At 39.5% G+C, this 24,911-nt stretch overlaps 1 long non-coding RNA gene across 1 annotated transcript; it reads left to right on the forward strand.

Moving 5' to 3' along the window:
* The first annotated feature begins 1,552 nt into the window (after positions 1 to 1,552).
* On the forward strand, positions 1,553 to 20,641 carry LOC118882489. The gene is made up of 3 exons (XR_005016784.1): positions 1,553 to 1,563; positions 11,285 to 11,289; positions 20,549 to 20,641. It is a non-coding gene; the product is annotated as an uncharacterized LOC118882489 (long non-coding RNA).
* The last annotated feature ends 4,270 nt before the right edge of the window (positions 20,642 to 24,911 follow it).

Here is a 24,911-nt window from a genome sequence, read left to right on the forward strand (position 1 = left end):
GACTGAACTTCATTTGGGACATAACACCATTTACAAAGTCACCCCAGATTTAAATGTCCAATGCAGAAGTTTCTGGTTTATTTTCCTCAGGTCATATTTAGATAGACCAGAATAACCCAATTTTGGAGGTACAGTTCTTCTGCAGTCATTATAACAATGATGCATTGTCTAATTTAATCTTCATGGCAGCTGGAGAAGGAAGGTATTGTTATTATCCCAATTTTACAGAAGAGGAAACTAAGGCTTAATATTACACAACCAAAAAGTAGTAGGAATGCACTTCAAACCCAAGCAATTCTGACTCCCATCCTCCATATCTTTTATTTTTTTCTCACTGAAGTATAGCTGGTTTATAGTGTTGTATTAGAAATTAAGAATGCAGCCTTACCATTAGGGGGAATTGAACCCTGCTCTCCTGAGTGACAAGCAGGCATACTCACCACTATACTAATGAGGAAGGTACTCCACCCTCCATATCTTAACCTCTACCCTATAGTACTATAATCTTTTTTCATGATTATCTAACCCAATCAAAATGGAATCTTCTAATCTAATCACTTAAATAAAAATTAATTGGGCTTCCCTGGTGGCGCAGTGGCTGAGAATCTGCCTGCCAATGCAGGGGACACGGGTTCGAGCCCTGGTCTGGGAAGATCCCACATGCCGCGGAGCAACTGGGCCCGTGAGCCACAACTACTGAGCCTGCGCGTCTGGAGCCTGTGCTCCACAACAAGAGAGGCCGCGACAGTGAGAGGCCCGCGCACCGCGATGAAGAGTGGTCCCCACTTGCCACAACTAGAGAAAGCCCTCGCACAGAAACGAAGACCCAACACAGCCATAAATAAATAAATATTTTTTAAAAATAAAAATTAATTACACCAAGGAATGATTGGTAGGAAAATGGTAAGCTCCCATACCATTCATACCTCTGAAAACATTATCAAAATTAACATTCATGCACATTTCAACATTAACATAGCAAACCAAGGTGTTATTCATACCATTCCAGGAATATTGTCACATATCTCAACAAAGCATTCTTAGTAATGGAGTCCTAGCACTGTTTGGGGAGAATCTCATCTATTTTCGATTGTATCCATAAAATCATAGAGATAGCTGGAGGCTCTCCAGTTCAATCAGGTATTAGCACTTGGTGTTTAGCTGACATTATCATTAGTTATGACTGAGCTACAACACACTTTTTAATGAGTGCCTATGATATTCTCTTTATTATTTGCATTTACCATCAAACCATGGTATTGTAAAGCACAGCACACTCAGGTTTTAGTAAGACGTGTGCATTTAGCTTCGATTAGAGCAGCTTTTTCTGCACCTGCCTCTCATCACACAGGATAGGGACTCACTGGCTTGTCACCAGAAACTGAGCAATGACGTTTAATTTGGAGAGTCTCACTTCATTCAGATGTCCAGTGGTTATGAGTGAAGACATCGTCTGGTGATAGAGAAGGAACTAGGTCCAATTAGAAAGGAGAGAAAGACGTTTCAGACACTTGCCTTCCAAGTAATGAAAGTACTCTGAAAGGACGCTGGCCTGGGAGAGATGTCATAACCACACACAACTGCTCACCATTTCCACCATCTGCACTGGAATCTTGGGGTGCCTGAAAGGCACAAAAACAGGAAACCTGGAAATATGAAAACCTGGTTGTTTGGGCTAAATTGGGTAAGTTAGCAAACAGACGGTAAGTGGTCCTAAAGGGCACGCGCCTGTGCGCACACGTAATAATCAAAGATCTCACAGGAGGAATGAGTCAGAGTCCAAGTGAGCAAAACAAAGTTGGGCATTAGCCCAGGGTGATGGATCTGAAATAGTAAAGGCACACGAGATCAGCAAGGGTAGGAAGGAGATAGTAACAATTCCCCACAAGCTACAGAACCAAGACAAGATGCTCAGAGAGCAAATGTGAGTGACCAGCACCAAGGAGACCAACTCTTTTAAGGGAATCCATCCTGGTCCAAAACCTCTTATTTCCCAGGACTTGGCTGACCTAGATCTGCAGGCAGATAATCTGCTGAAAGTGAGGAGTCTGGGGGACTTAAAACGTGGCCTTACACTGAGGTTACTTGCTGCCTCTTTCTTGATCCCAGGGACCCTTAAGCCCTTTCCCTTCTCTCTCTCAGCACCATATTCTATTATTCACATTGGCTGTCTACAATGACCTATTTAACTGGGTAAGTATTCAGTGCTTTATTTCTCTATATGCCAGGTATACACAGCTTAGAACCAATTTTTAACCTGAGATGAAGAAAGTTTTCATTATGATCTACCTGAAATAACTAGCAAGGGTTTGCCAATTACCATAAAATGGAAATTCAGCACTAACAGGCTGACTGTGGATTATAAAACTTCCTTTAAAAAAATAAATAAATGAAATCAAAACACTACTTTAGACCATCAAAAAGAAGTTGTGATGGTTACTTTTCTATAACAACCTCACTGGCCATGGGGTGCCCAGGCTAAACATTATTTCTGGGTGGGTCTGTGAAGGTATCTCCAGATGAGATTAGCATTGGAGTTGGCGGATTCAGTCAAAAAAATTGCCCTCCCCAAATATGGGTGGACATCCAATTCGCTGTGGACCTGAACAGAACAAAAGGCAGAGGAAGGAGGAATCCAACCTTCCTTTATCTGCTCCCACCATTGAACTGGGACATCTCATCGCATCTCCTGCCCTCATGTTAGGATTTACACCACCAGCTTTCCTGGGTCTCCAGCTTGCAGATGGCAGATCATGGGATTGTGGGACTTCTCAGCCTCCATAGTCTCATGAGCCAATTCCCCATTATCTAGATATAAATATAGATACATCTCCTATTGGTTCTATTTCTCCAACGAACCCTAATGCAGAAGCCAAAATTTTACCTGAGTCTTTATGTTTTTTACTCTATTTATTGCCAAAGCCATGTCTATATATTATCATATTCTAGGATTTTTATGTAACTATCTTCATTTTTAAGAAAGATACATGGGGGCTTCCCTGGTGGTGCAGTGGTTGAGAATCCCCCTGCCAATGCAGGGGACACGGGTCTGAGCCCTGGTCCGGGAGGATCCCACGTACCATGGAGCAACTAAGCCCATGGACCACAACTGTTGAGCCTGTGCTCTAGAGCCTGCGTGCTGCAACTACTGAAGCCCATGCGCCTAGAGCCCATGTTCTGCAACAAGAGAAGCCACCACAATGAGAAGCCCACGCACGGCAACGAAGAGTAGCCCCTGCCCACCGCAACTAGAGAAAACCCACGTGCAGCAACAAAGACCCAATGCAGCCAAAAATAAATTAATTAAATTAATAAATTTAAACAAAAAAGAAAGATACACAATTGTAGTCACTGGAAGGTAAATGGGAATAAAAATGAAACAGGTCCTGCCTATCACAGTGTCCAGAATTTTCCATAAACCCACTCTGTTGTGGTTGCCAAAGTCCTTGTTCCTTGTCAACCCCAAGTCAGACATCAGGCCAGAAAGCGTTCACACAATAGGCACAGAGACATTGTTAGCAGTCAGGTAAACTGCAGAAAAGGTGAAAATTACTGATTTTATAGATGCAAATATTAGGAAACTTAAATAAAAAGTTATACCTAGTGTGGGGGAAAGAACTTTTAACTAAACAATTGCATTTAGGTTTATTATAAAACATACAGAAAACAGGGTCAGTATATAGTAAAATCAATAGATAAATCCAATACACATTAAGCTCCAGATTGCATTGAGATTATTTTTCAAGTAAGAATTCCACTGCTAGGGTACCTGCTAAGAGATACACAAGAGATCTTTAAAACAACAACAACAACCTGTTCAATTGCAAGGTGACAATAATTCTTTGAGCTAATATAAAGCCACAGATATAATTCCAAGCTTAACAGAGTAATGAAATATTAAACACCATGAAGTAAAATGACTGCTTGTTTCCCGTGCACTTTTTCATAATGTGTTTATCTCCAAACCCGCTTTAAGCCCCAGCACCTGACTCATTGGCCATCTGCCCTCAGTATCCTTGATAATCACTGGGAAAACAGGACGAGAGCCAGCAAAACTCACTACCATCACCAATTTCCTAGCGCAGCAATTCCTACCTGAAGAATGAATTTCCAAGGGTCCTTCCTGGGAAGGGAGAAAATAAGGATGGAGAGAAATTCTTTCTAAAATTTAGCTCTGAGATCCAGAACTTATTACACCTACCCCAGGCTCCATTATAAACCTCTTTTCCTGTAACTATGAAAACTGTACTATCTTCAGGCAACTCAGGGACCTGGAGACCTCATAAAATGAGAGCTCTTCAGAGGTCAAGTGCTGCATAAATCTCCTTAAGCTTGCAGCACTCATTCCAAAATGTTAAGTTATTATAAATAATCCATGGAAGACTGACCCACATGCTCAAATGACATTTGTTGAGGATCTGAATGTCTTTGCCATTGTTATTCAAGGAGGGTCTCAGTATAGTCAGGCAAAACGTGCAGGTCAGAGACAAGAAGATCAAGTGTGACAACTCTAGAAGGCTGAAAGGAAAAAACTGAGCATGCATTTAGAGGTTGGTCAACATGTTCGTCATGGAATTTAAAGTCCAGGTAGAAAGGGACCACCCCCCCCTCTGATTCTAGATGAAGTCTTACAGGAAGTAGCTTGGAGAGGACCCCTGATGACTTGTGAACTTGGCTTACATGAGCATTCCTTTCCATATTTCAACTTATGCTCAAGTCACTGCTGACCATTCTCCATGTTCCTACTATACTTTTTAAAATACTCATTAGCTTTCTAATGAGGAGATCCTACTGGGTCTGTTCTCTGTGCTGAGAGAGATATTTTATATTCGGATATTTTAGGAGTGACAATGTTCTTTCAAACCTGGTTGGTGTAAATATTATATTTTTGACTAATGCAGCTGTAAGTTTGTCTTTTGTTTGCCTAGCTTGACAGTTTAATTGAAAGTTCTTCTTCCAAATGCAACTGATCAGAGCTTCTCACTCGAGGGTTCCATAATTGGTTAGGATATACCTCAGTAATTTTAAGCGCCTGCCTCACCTCCTGGTGTAGAAAAACTCATAAACCGCTCAAGAGCTCTAAACAGCTCCTGCGTTCACTGTGCCGCCTCCTTCACTGTGAGGATAAACAGCGTCTCTCCTCTCCACTCCGTTTAACTCAAATCAGTGACACATCTCAAGATTTACGCTCCAGGTAGTGCTCTTATCTCCCACTTCACACGCACGGCCTGCTTAATGTCGAGATGAGCTATCCATTTGAAGGTTTTAAGCGACTTGTTTACCATCACGCTTTTGAAGAAATGATTCAGTATTTTGCTTAGGAGCCAATCGCATCCCAAAGAAACTGCTTTTTTTCCTTTGAACTTGGAGCAAATGTTTCTCTCAGGTTCTGACTGAATTCAGACTATTATCAGTGGGATACCAACAAAGTTTGAAGCAAGATGTTTAAGAGACATATGGAAAGCATCCAGAAGAAAGTAATGAAAATAAATAAAAGGCTGCAAAAACAAGACTGATAAAAGGATAAATGAACTGAGACAAAATGTCTGGGAATGAATCCCTTATGCTACCTGGCTCACTAATGCAAAAATGTCATGTGCTTATAAACATTCATTTACATACGCCACTTAGTGTCTATTCAGAAGTCTTTCTGTCCCAGGTCCATAACACCATTGTCATCAATCTTAAAGATGCATTGGATTCCCCTGAGTTTATAGGAGTGTACCACATGTATTAGAGGTTTGGGGGCAATGCGACTGCTACTCTCAAGAAGTTCAAAATTTAGGAGTTATCTCAAAATATGATGAAGTGAAAATAAGGTCTTAGCATCAAACTATGAATAGTGAGTGAGGACCCCAAGGACAACAGAGGAAAGATGTCATCTTTCCTGTTCCAAAATCAACCACTAAATATATATATTAACCAGTCATATGTGTGCAGCTCTATACAAGGTACTACAGTCACCTTCAGTTGTTATTTTCATTTTTAAAGATTATCCCGATATTCCCATTTTGATGCTGCCCTTCTGAAACAGCAACTAGAACAGTTCCTGGCATACATAGTTAGTGCTCAGTGAATACCTTTAGAATAAGATGGTGCATGAGTGACACACATCTTATTGGGAGCTGATTATACTTACAATTGCCACAATGCAAATTTCAGAGTAAGAAGCAGATAATTTTGACCAAATAACAAAATTACAAACAGTTAAATATTTTGTTCAGAAGCTTCTACAGCATGTGCCCTTTTTCTTAGCATTTTATTCTTCAAAGCCATCTGCAGCAAATAATTAGACCAAAGACATCTGAAACCCAATGTGTGGACTCCCAGTTAGATATGAAAAAGGAAAGGCATTTTGTACTTTATGCCTTACCTTGAAACCTACAAAAAAAAATTATTTTTAAAGAAAGAACAAAGAAAAAAGAAGAAAACTCCATTGTTAAGGAAATGAGGTAATAATGGTCATAACTCTAAAATACAAAATTTAAAGAATAGCTACCAAATACAGTAAAATATAGGCCAGATAAAGCAGGACTCCGAGGGTTAATACATAACAACTCAGATCCAGAGTAGAACAGATCTCCCAGAAAGTGTTACCGAAAGATTTACCCATTGGACACCAAGACGGGAAGGGCCTGGCCAGCCTTGCGAGAAGCAAGGAATGATATTCCTGTGGATTCTCAGAAGGTCAGTGCAGAATGGCAGGGGAGAAGGACCTAAAGAAGGAGCCATGTGAAGAGCCATTCTGACTGAGCCAGAGTGCTTCATCTGGAGGGCTGGAAGGAGAGAGGGAAGGCAGGGATCTCCATCCACACATGGCTCAGAAGGCCTGTGACCTGAGGGGCTCCACCTCGAGCACACTGCTCCCTCAATGCCAAAAGTAAAACAGAAACACGTCCCAAAGATTGAAAACCTAACAGAATGTGGTATCTATATATGAAAACAGTCCTAAAATAAGTTTTGAATAGTCCTAGCTCATTACCCCCACCCATGCCCTACTATTTAGCAGGGATGTGGGAGAAAGAGACATTCATGTACAAAGATGAGTAGTAACAAGAAAGAAACCAACAAAGAACAACAGAAAGTCAGGAGGGTGACAAGATGCAGAGTGAAAAGAAAAGAACGCAAGAAAAACAGATTAAGAATGTATATGATCAGAATTAGCCTAGAAGACAGAGTTTAGACAAATAGTTCTACATAAATTCAAAAACATGACAGATAACCTCATATCTCTGAAAAGGGCTCAAATAAGACACACAAAGGAACATAGAAGAGACAGACAACAGGAGAAAATGCAAGCTAGTGGCAGAGCTCAGAACATAAATGAGAAATATTTTCACAGAGATTTGTTTTCCTTAAAGCTATGTTAGAAGCCACAAAAAGAAAACCAATGTGACTGAGAACAGAAACACAGAGAACACTGGGGAATCTCATCTTTAAAAAACGAACAAAGATATCAACATTATTAGAAGATAGGACAAAGATTCAAAATACACATAACCAAAACCACTCCTCCTCCCCACCAAAAAAAAATCAAGAAGATTTGAATAGGAAAACACTATCTTTGGTACTTTGATACTACAAATTATAAATAATACTAACATTTTTAAACCCTGAAATTTTAAAAAATGATTTAAATTTGAAAATCAAAATGGCAACAGATCCAGCAAAACTCAAGCAGAATAAATACAAAGAAAACCACACGTAGGTACAACATAGTCAAATTGCTAAAAGTCAAAGATAAGCAGAAAATCTTGAATGCAGCCAGAGAAAAAAGACTCACTACATACAACGAAACAATAATACAAACAGCTGGCTTCTCATCAGAAATACTGGGATTCCCAAACAATGGAATGACACCTTTAAAGTGCTGAAAGAAAAAAAGGGTCAACTGAGAATTCTATACCCACTGAAAATAACCTTCAAATCACTGTAGTTTTAGCATAAGACATGCACATAAAGCAATGGAACAGAATACAATGTCCAGAAATGGACCTATACATACACATAACTGATATTTGATAAAGGCACCATGGTAATTTAATGGGAAAATAGAATCTTTCAACAAACAGTACCAGAACAATTTGATACCCATATGGAAAAAAGTGAACTTTAACACATACCTCACACCATACACAATGATTAATTTGAAATTGATCATAGACCTAAAGGTAAAAACTAAACCATTAAGCTTATAGGAGAAAATACAGGAAAGAAGTCTTCACAATCTTTGTATAACCAACCAATTCCTAGAACACAAAAGACATAATAAGTACAAAGAAAAAACAATGATAAACTGACATCATCAAAATTAAAACATATGCTCTTAGAAAGACACTGCTAAGAAAATGGAAAGCAAGTCACACCAGGAGAAAATATTTGCAAAAAATGATACCATATCATGTTTTAATTCTAAAATTTAATTATTATTGATAACCTATTTTACATAATTTATAATTATTATATAATATATTTAATACATAATATAGATATTTATGTATTTGTTTTCTATTATCCATTATATGTATTTATTCTTATTTATTTTATATTTACTATATATTTATAATTATGAAAATAAGATATATAATTCATAACATATCTTATTCTTATAAAACCCAAAATTATTATTCTGTCCAAGTTTATGTATCAAATTAACTGTGTCCAATAATTAAGATAAATGAATGTAAAAATGCAAATTCATGTGCCAGTATGCATAAATACAAGCCTCTAAAAATGCGTGACTGTTTTACATTGCTTTAAGTGTTAGTGTGTGGCCTTGTCAGATTAACACTGCTGCAGAATTTAAATTCTTAGCATCATAAAAAGTATACTCAAGTGATTATTCACATTTAGCTCACGGTTTGGAAAAAGCATTATGATCAAATACTGCTGTTGCACAAAAAATACACACAAAGCACAACTATTGAACAAAACATCGCTATTTAATAGCATCACTTTAAGTGCTGGGCTTCAACTCAACGGAGCAAATTGCGTTTTAACAATAAAATAATGACTGCCATCCTAGAATTGCCAAACATTTATGACTTTGAGTACATTTCACACATCTTAAATAATAATCATTACCCTCATTTTCCACATGGTAACCTTCATTCCATGTTAAGTACTTACAATTCAAACTGTCTGCTGCCAACTGCTCTACTTGTCTTTGACAACATCAAGTCCGGGATCCAAGAAAAGCATATTTGAAGGACTCTACCAGGTATTAGGAATAGAAAGAGAGGCTATAAATACATCTTTGCTTCCTCCACCAAAATACTACTTTTCTCTAAACTTCTTACCTTGAGAATTTCATTTCTTAATGGCTTAGGTCTGCTGTAGCATCATTAGGTGCCTGTGGCCCTACTACCAGGCAGAATACCTGGACACTGAGACACGCAGAGGCTGGGAGGGAGGAAGCAGCAGAATGCTATGGAAAGAGGAGGGGCTCGGGGCTGAGGGCCTGAGTTTACTAAGTGATTCAGACAAATGTCTTACCTCTTGCCTCAGTCTCCTCGTCTGCAAACTGGAAACCACATCTACCTTGCACTGCTAGGTCAGGAAATCTGTATAGCAAATATCACACGTCTAGAAAATAGCCCCCAATTTAATGTTAGTTCCCTCCTTCCAGCTCCCTGTCTTCAAAGGTCTTACAACCATGGAGGAAGGAGAGCTTATGGTAAGCATTCGGGAGAAAAAATCTTCCAGGTAAATCTCTACCTTTTATCAAAACATGTTCAGGTAAATTAATTATCAATACTTAAAGGTTTGAAATGAAACCACTAAAAGTACCTAGAAAAAATCAAGGTTGCAGTTTTATCATTCTAGAATGAGAAAGCCCTTTCTCAAGCTGAATAGGAAAGGTAAAACTAAAGAAAATATTGATACAATTGACCCTGTAAAAAAATAAATAAATATTTCCACAGGCAAAATTTTAAATTCTCAAAGTCGAGACATAAAAAGCAAACTGGGGGCTTCCCTGGTGGTTCAGTGGTTGAGAATCCGCCTGCCAATGCAGGGGACACGGGTTCGAGCCCTGGTCTGGGAAGATCCCACATGCCGCGGAGCAACTGGGTCCGTGAGCCACAACTACTGAGCCTGCGCGTCTGGAGCCTGTGCTCCGCAACGAGAGGCTGCGATAGTGAGAGGCCTGCGCACCGCGATGAAGAGTGGCCCCCGCTTGCCGCAACTAGAGAAAGCCCTCGCACAGAAACGAAGACCCAAAACACAGCCATAAATAAATAAATAAATAAATAAATAAAGTTTTAAAAAAAAAAAAAAAAAAAAGCAAACTGGGAAAAATATTTGCACTACAAATGACATAGAGATAATATCTTTAGGATATAAAAAACTCTTCAAAAGCAATGATAAAAAGACAAGCACCTTTTAGGGAAAAAATGAGCAAAGGACAGGAAAGGTAATTCACTCAACATTCAACAAATATTTGAGCTCCTTCTCCTTCTGTGTGTCAAGCTCTTCTAGGAATGGAGGACAGAAAAGAAACAAAACAGATGAACATCTCAACCTGCATGAGCTGATCTTCTAGTAAATAAAGAATAAATACAAGTGGGGAAAACAAAAACCTTAACAATTAAGGGAATGCAAATTAAAACAATGAGTTCTCATTTCTCTTGGCAAAGATTAAAATATTGTGTAGAGGGCAGTAGAACAATATGTTTTAGAACCTTGAAAGACTGCACACTTACTTCACAGAAATTCCTCTTTTAGGAAGTTGTCCTAAGGAAGTCTGAAAGGATGCAGGTACAAGGATATATACACTGCAGCCTTGTTTTTAATATGAAAAACTGAAAATAACCCAAACATCCACTAAGATGTTGATTCAATAAATTACAGAATATCTATACAACGAAATACAATGCAGGCATTAAAAAATCATAGCATTAACAAAGTATATCCACGACAACTGTTATATAAAAAGAGCAAGTTTCAAAAGTGCATATATTATATGGTACCATGTTTATGTTTAAATATATATATATGTAGATTCAGATATCTTTAAGCATAAAAAAGAATCCTGAATGACTATACATCAAAATATTAAGAGCAGATATCTTTGGGTGAAGAGTCTATGGGTGTTTTTTATTTAAAAAAAATTTTTTTTTTATAAATTTGTTTATTTAGTTTTGGCTGCGTTGGGTCTTCGCTGCTGTGCGCGGGCTTTCTCTAGTTGCGGTGAGTGAGGGCTACTCTTCCTTGCGGCACACGGGCCTCTCATTGCAGTGGCTTCTCTTGTTGCAGAGCACAGGCTCTAGGCGTGCGGGCTCAGTAGTTGTGGCTCACGGGCTCTAGAGTGCAGGCTCAGTGTTGTGGCGCACAGGCTTAGTTGCTCCACAGAATGTGGGATCTTCCTGGACCAGGGCTCGAAGCCGTGTCCCCTGCACTGGCAGGCAGATTCTTAACCACTGTGCCACCAGGGAAATCCTACGGGTGTTTTTTAAAATATACATTTCTATAAGTTCTAAAATGTTTGCAATACACATTATTATAATCAAAAAATGCTAAAACTATTTGCACTGGAATTTTTCTAAAACTTTAAAAAAAAAAGAAAAAAAAAGTTGAACAATGGTCAACAGCGTACACATTCCTGGAAGAATTATGCTCAGAGCAGTAAGAGTCCACTGATTAATCGGAAGCACCAATACCCAGAAGTGCCATGTCTCTCTCCTCTTTTCTGGCAAGCAAGAGATGTCTTTGCCATAACCAATTCATGGGAAATGCCAGCCTCAGTGACCAAGAAAAACCAGACTCTGAGGACAACAGAAGAGTCTGTGCTCTAAACAAGATTTCCAACTGGAAGAAAAAGGTCCCCAAGGGACCCAGCCAGTCAAGTTAAGTGAATATATAGTACCTGTGAAAACAGCTCTCCACTCCTGGCCATTAGATATTCACCACATGGACCATAAAAGCCCAAGTAATTGAAATTGGAACTGCTTTTTATCCATGGCACTCAATTTTTAATATATAAAATCCAGCTCTAAATCCCACATATGGAAATCTGTTACAACTAAATTACAAATCGCACAGCGGTCCATGGAGCATCTGTGCTCTCAGTCTCTTTAACCAGGAAGCAATGAAATTAATTATTTTTATTTCAAACTCATTTAACTTTCTGTCACCAGCAGTAACATTTATACCAACCACATCAGGAGTCTTTCGGGTTATCAGTATTTCTGCCTAGTCTCTTCCCATTTCAATTTTTCATCAAAATAAAGCCCTTTTATCTCCAAAAATATGCATATCATATTCATAACTAATGCCTTTTTAAAAATAGCTCTTCTTACCCACCTCATTAACAGTGTAAAGTTCACTGGTCAAATACATATCATTAGCCAGTGAACTACTATCCTTTTTGCAAAGCATATATATTCAAATGGTTTAATTCAAAGGTGTTTTTTTTCTTTTCCCAAAAGGTGCTGCTGCTCTGCTTGGTAACATGCTTGATAGTTTGCTAGAAAGGAGAATTATTAGACAGCAACACCATAAATTAAAAAGGTGGGAGGAAGGCAACAGGGATGGCTTCACCCCCATTTCCATCCATCTTGTGCTACGTCTCTGCACTGCACTCCACGGTGTGCTTGGCTACTGAGAGAGGTAGACACATCAGCACCAGAAGTGGGAGGAGCTGGAGTTGCCCCTCCTCCCACGTGCAAACTCTAGAGCGGATTCTGTCTGACTGAACCAGGGTAAACTAAGCTGATACTTGAATGGGCCTGACAGCCTCCTCACCAGCTCTTGCCTCAAAATTTGTCAACTCTGAGATACCTGGGAGAGGCAGATTGGAGCTGGAAGACCTGGTTTCTGGTCCAAGCTGGGACAAGTGTCCAAAAATGTGATCTTGTTCTGTGGGCCTCAGCTTCCCTATCTGTAAATTGAGGGGATTGGATCCAGATGCAAACTGGGATTTTTCTACCTACAAATTGTGGGAAGTCCAAAGCTATGCCTAAGATTTCCACAAATTTTCAGAATGGTGGGAATTGGGGAGTCACATTCTTGGGGTCACCTCTGGCTTGGAGCTTCTGCACCAGACCAACCCAGATAGGGATTTCTGAAAGCACCCCCAGGAGTTCTGCCAATTGGCCAAGACTGAGAACCACTACATGAAAGAATCGCTGCAGCCCCTCCCAGCTCTGGCAGCAGGGGCTTGACTCTTGCTTTATTGAATTTACTGCTCAAAAAGATCTGGAAAAAAATTTGTCACAGTGACCCAGATTAAAGACAATCCTCTTGAAAAGATGAGAGAACAAGAAAAAGACCTTCCAGCCAGCATCAAACGCAGAAACAAAGGTGGCCACATCCATATCACATAGCAGAGGCTCTGGGAATTGGTCTGCCCAAGTGGTCTGCAGGACATGACAGAGAAAATAACCCTGTAAATGCCCTGGCCGCTGCCAAGACCAATCCCCCAGCTCAGACCATCCTAGCAGTTCTTCCTTTGCCTAGAATGGCTCCAGTTTGCATCTAGTGATCCCGACTTCTCCCAGGCTTCCCTCTTCTGCCCAGTACTGTGCCCTTGGCCCCACACAAATCTTGCCCTCCAGAGCCCCCAGTGTTAAAACTTTGAAAAATTATGCTGGTATCTAACTTGTCACAAGGTCTGGAAAAGAGGAACAGCACACAGGAATACTGAGTTCATCCGAAGACACTATCCTCTTCTGTCCTTTCTTGGGAAAACTCCACAGTGTCTTGGAAGGAAACTGGCCCAAATATCAGCTCACAAGGAAAATGTCCCACAAGGAAACAGCACTCTCAAGATAGGATAATTTGAGGAGGGTTTATTTACAAAGGCTCTACTTATGAAGGTGTGGCTAATGCAACCAAAAGGGATAGTGTAATAGCAGCTGAGCTGTTACAACCCCAAACCTGAAGGACAAAGAAGAGGTAGCTATAATTGGAATATATACATTTTATGTATTCTAATATATATTATTATATATGTTATATGTAATTACTGTACTACATCAATATATTGATTATATATAATTACATTTAATTATATTTTATAATTATAAAATATATAATTATATTATATATAAAACACTATTATATATAATACATATTCCTACATATTCCAATTGTAACATATATAGGTATAAGTATACTTATATATATAGGTATAGATATGTTCTTACTCAAAACGCACACCCCTATTGAACCATGTTAGCACATGGTTTCCATGTGCTAACATGGAAACCATGGTGTTGCCTGGTATTACCCATCACCAACATCCAAGGCCATAGACATCATAGTTTATTCATTTCAGGTTCAATACTGTGTGGATCAACCCCACCTAGAGATTCAAACCTCAAATATAAATATTTTGGACATAAGAACCAACAGCACATATTCTTTGTTACTCCTAACAGACTGATCGGTTTACTGGTTTCTGGTTTATGATTTAAATACCGATATAAGATATCCAAAAACATATAGACTTACTTGAAAACTGTGCACAACATGACATCAAGAGTCACATCCTTTGATCAAGGTGCGTCAAGAGCACCTTGATATAATCTTAAAAGTAGAACAACAGTAACTACCTGCCCACATATTGTTAGAGTTGAGAGTTTGCCCAGATTAGCTGCATATAAAGCCATCTGTGTATTACCCTTACTCCCTACCTAAAGATTTTTGAGTTTTCATGATGATCTTATTGAATCCATGGCTTTAAAAGACACTAATTGAAATATTTCACTCTTCCTTGACATTCTCTATTTACATTTAAACTACCTAGAAAAGTGCTAAAAATCCCATTTCCTGACCTACTCCTCTCTTGACCTTCATATCCAAATGTTTAACTGCCTGCTAGAACTTTCCACCTTCCCCTTCCATTTTCCTTTCCACACAGGCTGCAATTGGTTCATTATGTCTCTCCCACTCGACTGTAAGTTCCCCAAGGACAAGGACTCTGCCTGCCTTACTCACCATCATCACTCCAGCACCCTCCTGGGTGCAGCACACATAACAGAAGTTTAACAAATATTTGTTCGATTAATCTTAACTCCTAAACTCTCCTTCTCCAAAGGAGAAACTGACTACAATATTGTGTATGAAATACAACACAAGCGTTTGTTGGCAATGTATATATCTTCTTTGGAGAAATGTCTATTTAGGTCTTCTGCCCATTTTTTGATTGGGTTGTTTGTTTTTTTGATATGCAGCTGCATGAGCTGCTTGTAAATTTTGGAGATTAATCCTTTGTCAGTTGCTTTGTTTGCAAATATTTTCTCCCATTCTGAGGGTTGTCTTTTTCTCGTTTATGTTTTCCTTTGTTGTGCAAAAGCTTTTAAGTTTCATTAGGTCCCATTTGTTTATTTTTATTTTTATTTCCATTTCTGTAGGAGGTGGGTCAAAAAGGTTCTTGCTGTGATTTATGTCATAGAGTGCTCTGCCTATGTTTTCCTCTAAGAGTTTTATAGTGTCTGGCCTTACATTTAGGTCTTTAATCCATTTTTAGTTTATTTTTGTGTATGGTGCTAGGGAGTGTTCTAATTTCATTCTTTTACATGTAGCTGTCCAGTTTTCCCAGCACCACTTATTGAAGAGGCTGTCTTTTCTCCATTGTATATTCTTGCCTCCTTTATCAAAAATAAGGTGACCATATGTGCGTGGGTTTATCTCTGGGCTTTCTATCCTGTTCCACTGATCTATACTTCTGTTTTTGTGCCAGTGCCATACTGTCTTGATTACTGTAGCTTTGTAATATAGTCTGAGGTCCACATGCTAACACATGTATATGGAATCTAAAAAATAAAAAAAAAAAGGTTCTGAAGAACCTAGGAGCAAAACAGGAATAAAGACGCAGACACAGAGAATGGACTTGAGGACACAGGGAGGGGGAAGGGTAAACTGGGACGAAGTGAGAGTGGCATGGACTTATATACACTACCAAATGTAAAATAGATAGCTAGTGGGAAGCAGCCGCATAGCACAGGGAGATCAGCTCGGTGCTTTGTGTTCACCTAGAGGGGTGGGATAGGGAGGGTGGGAGGGAGACGCAAGAGGGGGGAGATATGGGGATATATGTATACGTATAGCTGATTCACTTTGTTATACAGCAGAAACTAACACACCATTGTAAAGCAATTATACTCCAATAAAGATGTTAAAAAAAAACAACAACAACACAAGCAGCCTACTAGAAATCTCAAAGCAGACACAGCTCTGCAAAAGAGAGGGTAGAAAAAAAGAATGCTAAAGTTGGTGCTTTCTTGGAAACAATTACTAGCTATTTCACCCAGAAAGAGAAACCCAAGTATCTTTAAAAAGTGGAACCATTAAGAGAAAGAAAAGACAAACCAGAGACTGGGAGAAAATATTTTCAAAACACATACCTGATAAAGGACTGGTACCCAAAATATACAAAGAACTTGTAAAATTCAACAATAAGAAAACAAAAGTAAACAATTTTAAAATGGGCAAAAGATCTGTACATCTCACTAGAGAAAGTATACAGATGGCAAATAAGCATATGAAAAGATGCTCCACATCATATGTCATCACAGAATTGCGAATTAAAACAACAATGAAATACAGCTACACACCAATTAGAATGACCAAAATCCAACACACTGACAACACCAAATGCTGGCAAGGGTGGGGAACAACAGAAACCCTCATTCACTGCTGGTGGGAATGCAAAATGATACAGTTTGGCAGTTTCTTTTTTTTTTTTTTTTTTGGTTGGGTCTTCGTTGCTGTGCGCGGGCTTTCTCTAGTTGAGGCGAGTGGGGGCTGCTCTTCATTGCGGTGCACAGGCTTCTCATTGTGGTGGCTTCTCTTGTTGTGGAGCACGGGCTCTAGGTGCACGGGCTTCAGTAGTTGTGGCACACAGGCTCAGTAGTTGTGGCACGTGGGCTCAGTAGTTGCAGCACACGGGCCCGAGAGTGCATGGGCTTCAATAGTTGTGGTGAGAGGGCTTGGTTGCTCCGCAGCATGTGGGATCTTCCCGGACCAGGGATTGAACCTGTGTCCCCTGCATTGGCAGGCAGATTCTTAACCACTGCGCCATCAGGGAAGTCCGACAGTTTCTTATCCTTATCATATGATCCAAAAATCTTGCTCCTTGGTATTTACTCAAATGAGGTGAAAACATGTCCACACAAAAACCTGCACTGGAATGTTTGTAGCAGCCTAATTCATAATTGCCAATAATTGGAGCAACAAAGATATCCTTCAATAGGTGAATGGATAAACTATGATACATCTCTACAGTGCAATATTATTCAGTGATAAAAAGAAGTGAGCTGTCAAGCCACAAAAAGACATGGAGGAAACTTAAAATATATCTTTCTAAGTCAAAGTTTGAAAAGGCTACATACTATATGATTCCAACTATATGACATTCTGTAAAAAGCAAAACTAGAGACAGTAAAATGATCAGTGGTTAACAAGGGTTTGGGAAGAAGAAAGAAGGATGAATAGATGGAGCACAGGGGATTTTTAAGGCAGTGAAACTATTCTGTATGATACTGTAACAGTAGATACATGTCATTTTACATTTGTCAGGACCCATAGAACTACAAAACAAAGAGTGAGCCCTAATGTAAGATATGGACTTTAGTTAATAATATATCAATACTGGTTCACCAGTTGTTACAAATGTACCACATTAACACAAGATGTTAATAATAGTGAAGACTGGGGCATAGGTGGGTGGGTGGCATAATAAGGGAACTCTCTGTACTTTCAGCTCTGATTTTTCTATAAATCCGAAACTTCTCTAAAAAATAGTCTCTTAATTAATTTTTTTAAGAAGTGGGACCGGAGCGGCTCTGTTTTCAAAGGCCCTCACCCATGCAGCTACACTCTTCCCAATGCACCACATACACACTCACGACTACATCATGGTGTTGGAGAAAAATATTAGAAGACCAGGTAGAAGGGACTTATATTAGGATGTCCTTCTCTTACTTCGATAACTAAGACCTCCTGAGAGGCGTCTCCCCAGAGCCAGGTGGGACTGAATTCCATGGGTTAGCATGATGGAGAATGAAATGGTTACTGATGTTGGGGCTAGAAGTACCGGAGAGACCAAGATAGCATACTTGGAAGACCTCTATCTATCCCAAGACAGCAGCAACAAATTCAAGCCCTTTATTCCTCAACCTTTTTTTTTTTTTTTTTTTTTGGTTTTTCTAATACACACAAGCCTTCCTTTTATTTCTTACAATATGACTATTCCTTTTCCTGTTACCTAGAGAAAGAACTTTCTGGACCCCTCAAAATAGCAGCATATTGTTTAGGGATGTGGGTCCTGGAGACAAAGAAACCTGAGTCTGAAACTTGAGTTCAGTAACTCTGCCATTTCCTAGCTGTGTGACCATGTAGAGTTTATTTAACTACCTCGTCTATAAGATGGAATAATCATGGTGCCGCCATCAGCGGGGGGAAATGAGATAATGCATATAAAGGACTGAGTCCAACAACAGCTTAGAAGCAACAGCATAATAAGTAGAAGCTATTATATTTATTATTCCAAATTCTATACTTGTTCTCCAATGCCATGAAGCCTCTTTGCAGCTGACAGATGGTAATGATTAGTGCTAGAAAACAATCAAAGATATTATGGTCTCTGATGCTGCCACTTCTATCTGATAGCAAATGAATCTCATACTATGTTAACCCTTCAGCCCATCACTTGTAAGGTACCCTACCCCAAACTGTACTTCTCAAATTCTGTACTTCCAAACCTCCATCTGGTATCTCTACACCAAATTTTTCTTCCCACTTATGCCTACTAAGAGCCAACTCAATCTATTTGAAAAAAATCAATAAATTTGTATAATGTAGAAAGTGCATCAATAAGACACTACAGTTAACGCCCTCAAATGTTAAGAGGTGTTTACCCTAAGCAAAATTACAGAGCAAGGTAAGTTTGTTCTCAACTTTTTCCCCTTTTTCAGGGGCCACCCCACCCTCACCAGAGCCCTATCTAAGCTAAACGCCCTGGTGAGGTGGTAGCTGATAATGTTTTAAGATGCTGGGCTTTCTGAGTAAATCTGCTCATAAATAGGGCATTCTTAAGAACCAAAAGAGCCCTTGGATTTTAAGGAATGAATCTAGCTCTCTAGCTACTGCTTGGGAGAAATCTGGGACAGAAAAACTTTTCTGGTATCTTTTGCATCCTACCAACATGACTGTCTGTCTAAAGTCAATCTGTAAAATTTCACCGAAATGCCTTAAAAAAAGCCCAGGCCACCATAGCTAAGTTCACAAAAATTTCATTGCAGAATCATAACACTGAAAATCTTCCCAAGATGTCATCGAATTAGTTCTCTTCTGACCAAGATTTCTCCTAAGCTCTCTGGCCACGTGGCTGGTGAGCTAATTCCAGAAGGTCTGCAGATATTTGATTAACCCTACAGGTGTTTCAGATATATCTGGGGCCCACAAAAGCAATTAGAATAGCAGGGGAAGTCTGCTTAACTTCATTATTGCTGGTGCTCAGCCAAAAACAGAGTTGCCATACCAAATATTAATGAAAAGTAGTTCGAGAACAGGAAAATGCAAATAATGTTTCAGCTGTTGGTTTTCTGTCACCAACGCAGCAAAGCTGAGTGAAATAGCAAATCTTTCTCTGCCAGTCACTTCAAAGTGGCACAACTGCCAGGCTAACCAACTGGAACTTAGAGCCATGTTTTATTGTCTCCTGTCTTACCCATTAATAACAGCAGGAGGACAATAATTCAAAATAATTACAGAAGTGAAAGGCAGTAATTAGCAGTACAAATTACCTATTAAGTGATTCAGAAATTTCAAAGTGAGAAGATGACCTTTTCACTTCTTATCTGCCAGTGATAAATTGAGTTCTGATTTGAGAAGAAAAATAAAGCCCTCTAACACATTATGGATTTTCTTCACCTTCCAATGGGAACTGAGCCAATTTAATTAAAAATACGGCAGAAAGCATAAGTTTCAGGATGTCCCCTGGCAGCTTTCTCACCTGCCTACCTGGAAGGGCTACCTTCCTCTCCAGCCCATCCTCGGCAACTTCCCTCATAGTTATGAGAAGGAAAAATGGGAATTCCTACTGCATAATATTTTATTTAATTAGCAGATGATCTAATAAACCTGTGTTGTGACAACATTTCCCACTCTAATTAAAAGTTATTGGCCGAATATCCACATGCTGGGTGTTCATTAATTCCTCTAACAAATAATTTCACTTCACAATAAACATGGCATTGTAGTTCTCATCTTGGATATTTTCCATCTAAAAACGGTGCCACGTTATCCTTGCCATTTTACCTGCTGAGCAAAATTACATACATCCCACCATGAAGAGCTAACCATACCACTCACCTCTGTTAACCTGAAGTCAAGCTAAACACCTTCAATTGCTACTTCTCTTGGAAAAGGCACCCTCGGCTCTAGAACTGCATATTCCTTCTATATGATAAAGTCTCTTTTGTCACCTTGCTCCTGACACGTCTGCAACCTGGGCTACTTCTTTACAAGTCAAGGTATGAAAACCTTTTTCTGCACTTTATTGTGAGGCCCAAGATTGTGACATAAGAAAACACTGCCGGAGCAAGATGGCGGAGTAGCTGGACATGTGCTCACTCCCTCTTGAGAGAGCACCGGAATCACAACTAACTGCTGAACAATCATCAGCGGGAAGACACTGGAACTCACCAAAAAAGATATGCAACATCCAAAGACAAAGGAGAAGCCACAATGAGAGGGTAGGAGGGGCACAATCACAATAAAATCAAATCCCATAACTGCTGGGTGGGTGACTCACAAACTGGAGAACACTTATAACACAGAAGTCCACCCACTGGAGTGAAGGTTCTGAGTCCCATGTCAGGCTTCCCAACCTGGAAGTCCGCCAATGGGAGGAGGAATTCCTAGAGAATCAGACTTTGAAGGCTAGCAGGATTTGATTGCAGGACTTCGACAGGACTGGGGGAAACAGAAACTCCACTCTTGGAGGGCACACACAAAGTAGTGTGTGCGTCGGGACCCAGGGGAAGGAGCAGTGACCCCATAGGAGACTGAACCAGACCTACCTGCTAGTGGTTGGAGGGTCTCCTGCAGAGGCGGAGGGTGCCTGTGGCTCATGGTGAGGACAAGGACCCTGGCAGCAGAAGTTCTGGGAAGTACTCTTGGCATGAGCCCTCCCAGAGTCCACCATTAGCCCCACCAAGGAGCCTGGTAGGCTCCAGTGCTGGGTTGCCTCAGGCCAAACAACCAACAGAGAGGGAACCCAACCCCACCAGTCAGCAGACAAGCAGATTAAAGTTTTACTGAGCTCTGCCCACCAGAGCAACAGCCAGCTCTACCCACCACCAGTCCCTCCCATCAGGAAACTTGCACAATCCTCTTAGATAGCCTCATCCACCAGAGGGCAGACAGCAGAAGCAAGAACTACAATCCTGCAGCCTGTGGAACAAAAACCACATTCACAGAAAGGCAGACAACATGAAAAGGCAGAGGGCTATGTACCAGATGAAGGAACAAGATAAAAGCCCAGAAAAACAACTAAACGAAGTGGAGATAGGCAACCTTCCAGAAAAAGAATTCAGAATAATGATAGTGAAGATGATCCAGGACCTCGGGAAAAGAATGGAGGCAAAGATCGAGAAGATGCAAGAGATGTTTAACAAAGACCCAGAAGAATTAAAGAACAAACACCTAGAAGAATGAAAGAACAAACAAACAGAGATGAACAATACAATAACCAAAATGAAAAATACACTAGAAGGAACCAAGAGCAGAATAACTGAGGCAGAAGAACGGATAAGTGACCTGGAAGACAGAATGGTGGAATTCACTGCCTTGGAACAGAATAAAGAAAAAAGAATGAAAAGAAATGAAGACAGCCGAGACCTCTGGGACAACATTAAACACAACAACATTCACATTACAGAGGTCCCAGGAGAAGAAAGAGAGAAAGGACCCGAGAAAATATCTGAAGAGATTATAGTTGAAAACTTCCCTAACATGGGAAAGGAAATAGCCACCTAAGTCCAGGAAGCACAGAGAGTCCCAGGCAGGATAAACCCAAGGAGAAACATGCCGAGACACATAGTAGTCAAATTCACAAAAATTAAAGACAAAGAAAAATTATTGAAAGCAGCAAGGGAAAAATGACACATAACATACAAGGGCACTCCCATAACGTTAATAAGCTGATTTCTCAGCAGAAACTCTACAAGCCAGAAGGGAGTGGCATGATATACTTAAAGTGATGAAAGGGAAGAACCTACAACCAAGATTACTCTACCCGGCAAGGATCTCATTCAGATTCCACGGAGAAATCAAAAGTTTTACAGACAAGCAAAAGTTAAGAGAATTCAGCACCACCAAACCAGCTATACAACAAATGCTAAAGGAACTTCTCTAAGTGGGAAACACAAGAGAAGAAAAGGACCTACAAAAACAAACCCAAAACAATTTAAAAAATTGTAATAGTAACATACATATCGATAATTACCTTAAACGTGAATGGATTAAATGCTCCAACCAAAAGACACAGGATCACGGAATGGATACAAAAACAAGACCTGTATATATGCTATCTACAAGAGACCCACTTCAGACCTAGGGACACATACAGGCTGAAAGTGAGGGGATGGAAAAAGATATTCCATCCAAATGGAAATCAAAAGAAAGCTGGAGTAGCAATACTCATATCAGATAAAATAGACTTTAAAACAAAGAATGGGGCTTCCCTGGTGGCGCAGTGGTTGAGAATCTGCCTGCTAATGCAGGGGACACGGGTTCGAGCCCTGGTCTGGGAAGATCCCACATGCCACGGAGCAACTAGGCCCGTGAGCCACAACTACTGAGCCTGCGCGTCTGGAGCCTGTGCTCTGCAACAAGAGAGGCCACGACAGTGAGAGGCCCACGCACCGCAATGAAGAGTGGCCCCCGCTTGCCGCAACTAGAGAAAGCCCTCGCACAGAAACGAAGACCCAACACAGTCAAAAATAAATAAATAAAAATTAATTAAAAAAAAAAAAGTATTGTGGTGGACAAGCAATTTCCAAACTGCCTCTACTAATGTTAAGAGGTAGAATAATAAATCTAGAGTACAGACTCAAACAAAGTAAAATATTTTTTAAAAATAAATAAATAAACAAAGAATGTTGCAAGAGACAAGGAAGGACACTACGTAATGATCAAGGGATCAATCCAAGAAGAAGATATAACAATTATAAATATATATGCACCCAACATAAGAGCACCTCAATACATAAGGCAACTACTAATAGCTATAAAAGAGGAAATCGACGGTAACGCAATAATAGTGGGGGACTTTAACACCTCACTTACACCAATGGACAGATCATCCAAACAGAAAATGAATAAGGAAACACAAGCTTTAAATGGCACATTAGACCAGATAGACTTAATTGATATTTATAGGACATTCCATCCAAAAACAGCAGATTACACTTTCTTCTCAAGTACACACAGAACATTCTCCAGGATAGATCACATCTTGGGTCACAAATCAAGCCTCAGTAAATTTAAGAAAATTGAAATCATATCAAGCATCTTTTCTGACCACAACACTATGAGATTAAAAATCAATTACAGGGGAAAAAATGTAAAAAACACAAACACATGGAGGTTAAACAATACGTTACTAAATAACCAAGAGATCACTACAGAAATCAAAGAGGAAATCAAAAAATACCTAGAGACAAATGACAATGAAAACACGATGATCCAAAACCTATGGGATGCAGCAAAAGCAGTTCTAAGAGGGAAGTTTACAGCAATACAAGCCTACCTCAAGAAACGAGAAAAATCTCAAATAAACAATCTAACCTTACCACCTAAAGCAATTAGAGAAAGAAAAACAAAACCCAAAGTTAGTAGAAGGAAAGAAATCATAAAGATCAGAGCAGAAGTAAATGAAAACGAAATGAAGGAAATGATAGCAAAGATCAATAAAACTAAAAGCTGGTTCTTTGAGAAGATAAACAAAATTGATAAACCATTAGCCAGACTCATCAAGAAAAAGAGGGAGAGGACTCAAATCAATAAAATTAGAAATGAAAAAGGAGAAGTTACAACAGACAACGCAGAAATACAAAGCATCCTAAGAGACTACGACAAGCAACTCTATGCCAATAAAATGGACAACCTGAAAGAAATGGACAAATTCTTAGAAAGGTATATCCTTCCAAGACTGAACCAGGAAGAAACAGAAAATATGAACAGACCAATCACAAGTAATGAAATTGAAACTGTAATTAAAAATCTTCCAACAAACAGAAGTCCAGGACCAGATGGCTTCACAGGTGAATTTTATCAAACATTTAGAGAAGAGCTAACACCCATCCTTCTCAAGCTCTTCCAAAAAACTGCAGAGGAAGGAACACTCCCAAACTCTTTCTATGAGGCCACCATCACCCTGATACCAAAACCAGACCAAAGATATTACAAAAAAAAGGAAATTACAGACCAATATCACTGATGAATATAGATGCAAAAATCCTCAACAAAATACTAGCAAACAGAATCCAACAACACATTAAAAGGATCATACACCATGATCAAGTGGGATTTATCCCAGGGATGCAAGGATTCTTCAATATACGCAAATCAATCAATGTAATACACCATATTAACAAACTGAAGAATAAAAACCATATGATCATCTCAATAGATGCAGAAAAAGCTTCTGACAAAATTCAACACCCATTTATGATAAAAACTCTCCAGAAAGTGGGCATAGAGGAAACCTACCTCAACATAATAAAGGCCATATACAACAAACCCACAGCAAACATCATTCTCAATGGTGAAAGCATTTCCTCTAAGATCAGGAACAAGACAAGGATGTTCACTCTCGCCACTATTATTCATCATAGTTTTGGAAGTCCTAGCCACAGCAATCACAGGAGAAAAAGAAATAAAAGGAATCCAAATTGGAA

The sequence above is a fragment of the Balaenoptera musculus genome, chromosome 16 (assembly GCF_009873245.2).
Source record: "Balaenoptera musculus isolate JJ_BM4_2016_0621 chromosome 16, mBalMus1.pri.v3, whole genome shotgun sequence".
NCBI classification, from domain to species: Eukaryota; Metazoa; Chordata; class Mammalia; order Artiodactyla; family Balaenopteridae; genus Balaenoptera; species Balaenoptera musculus.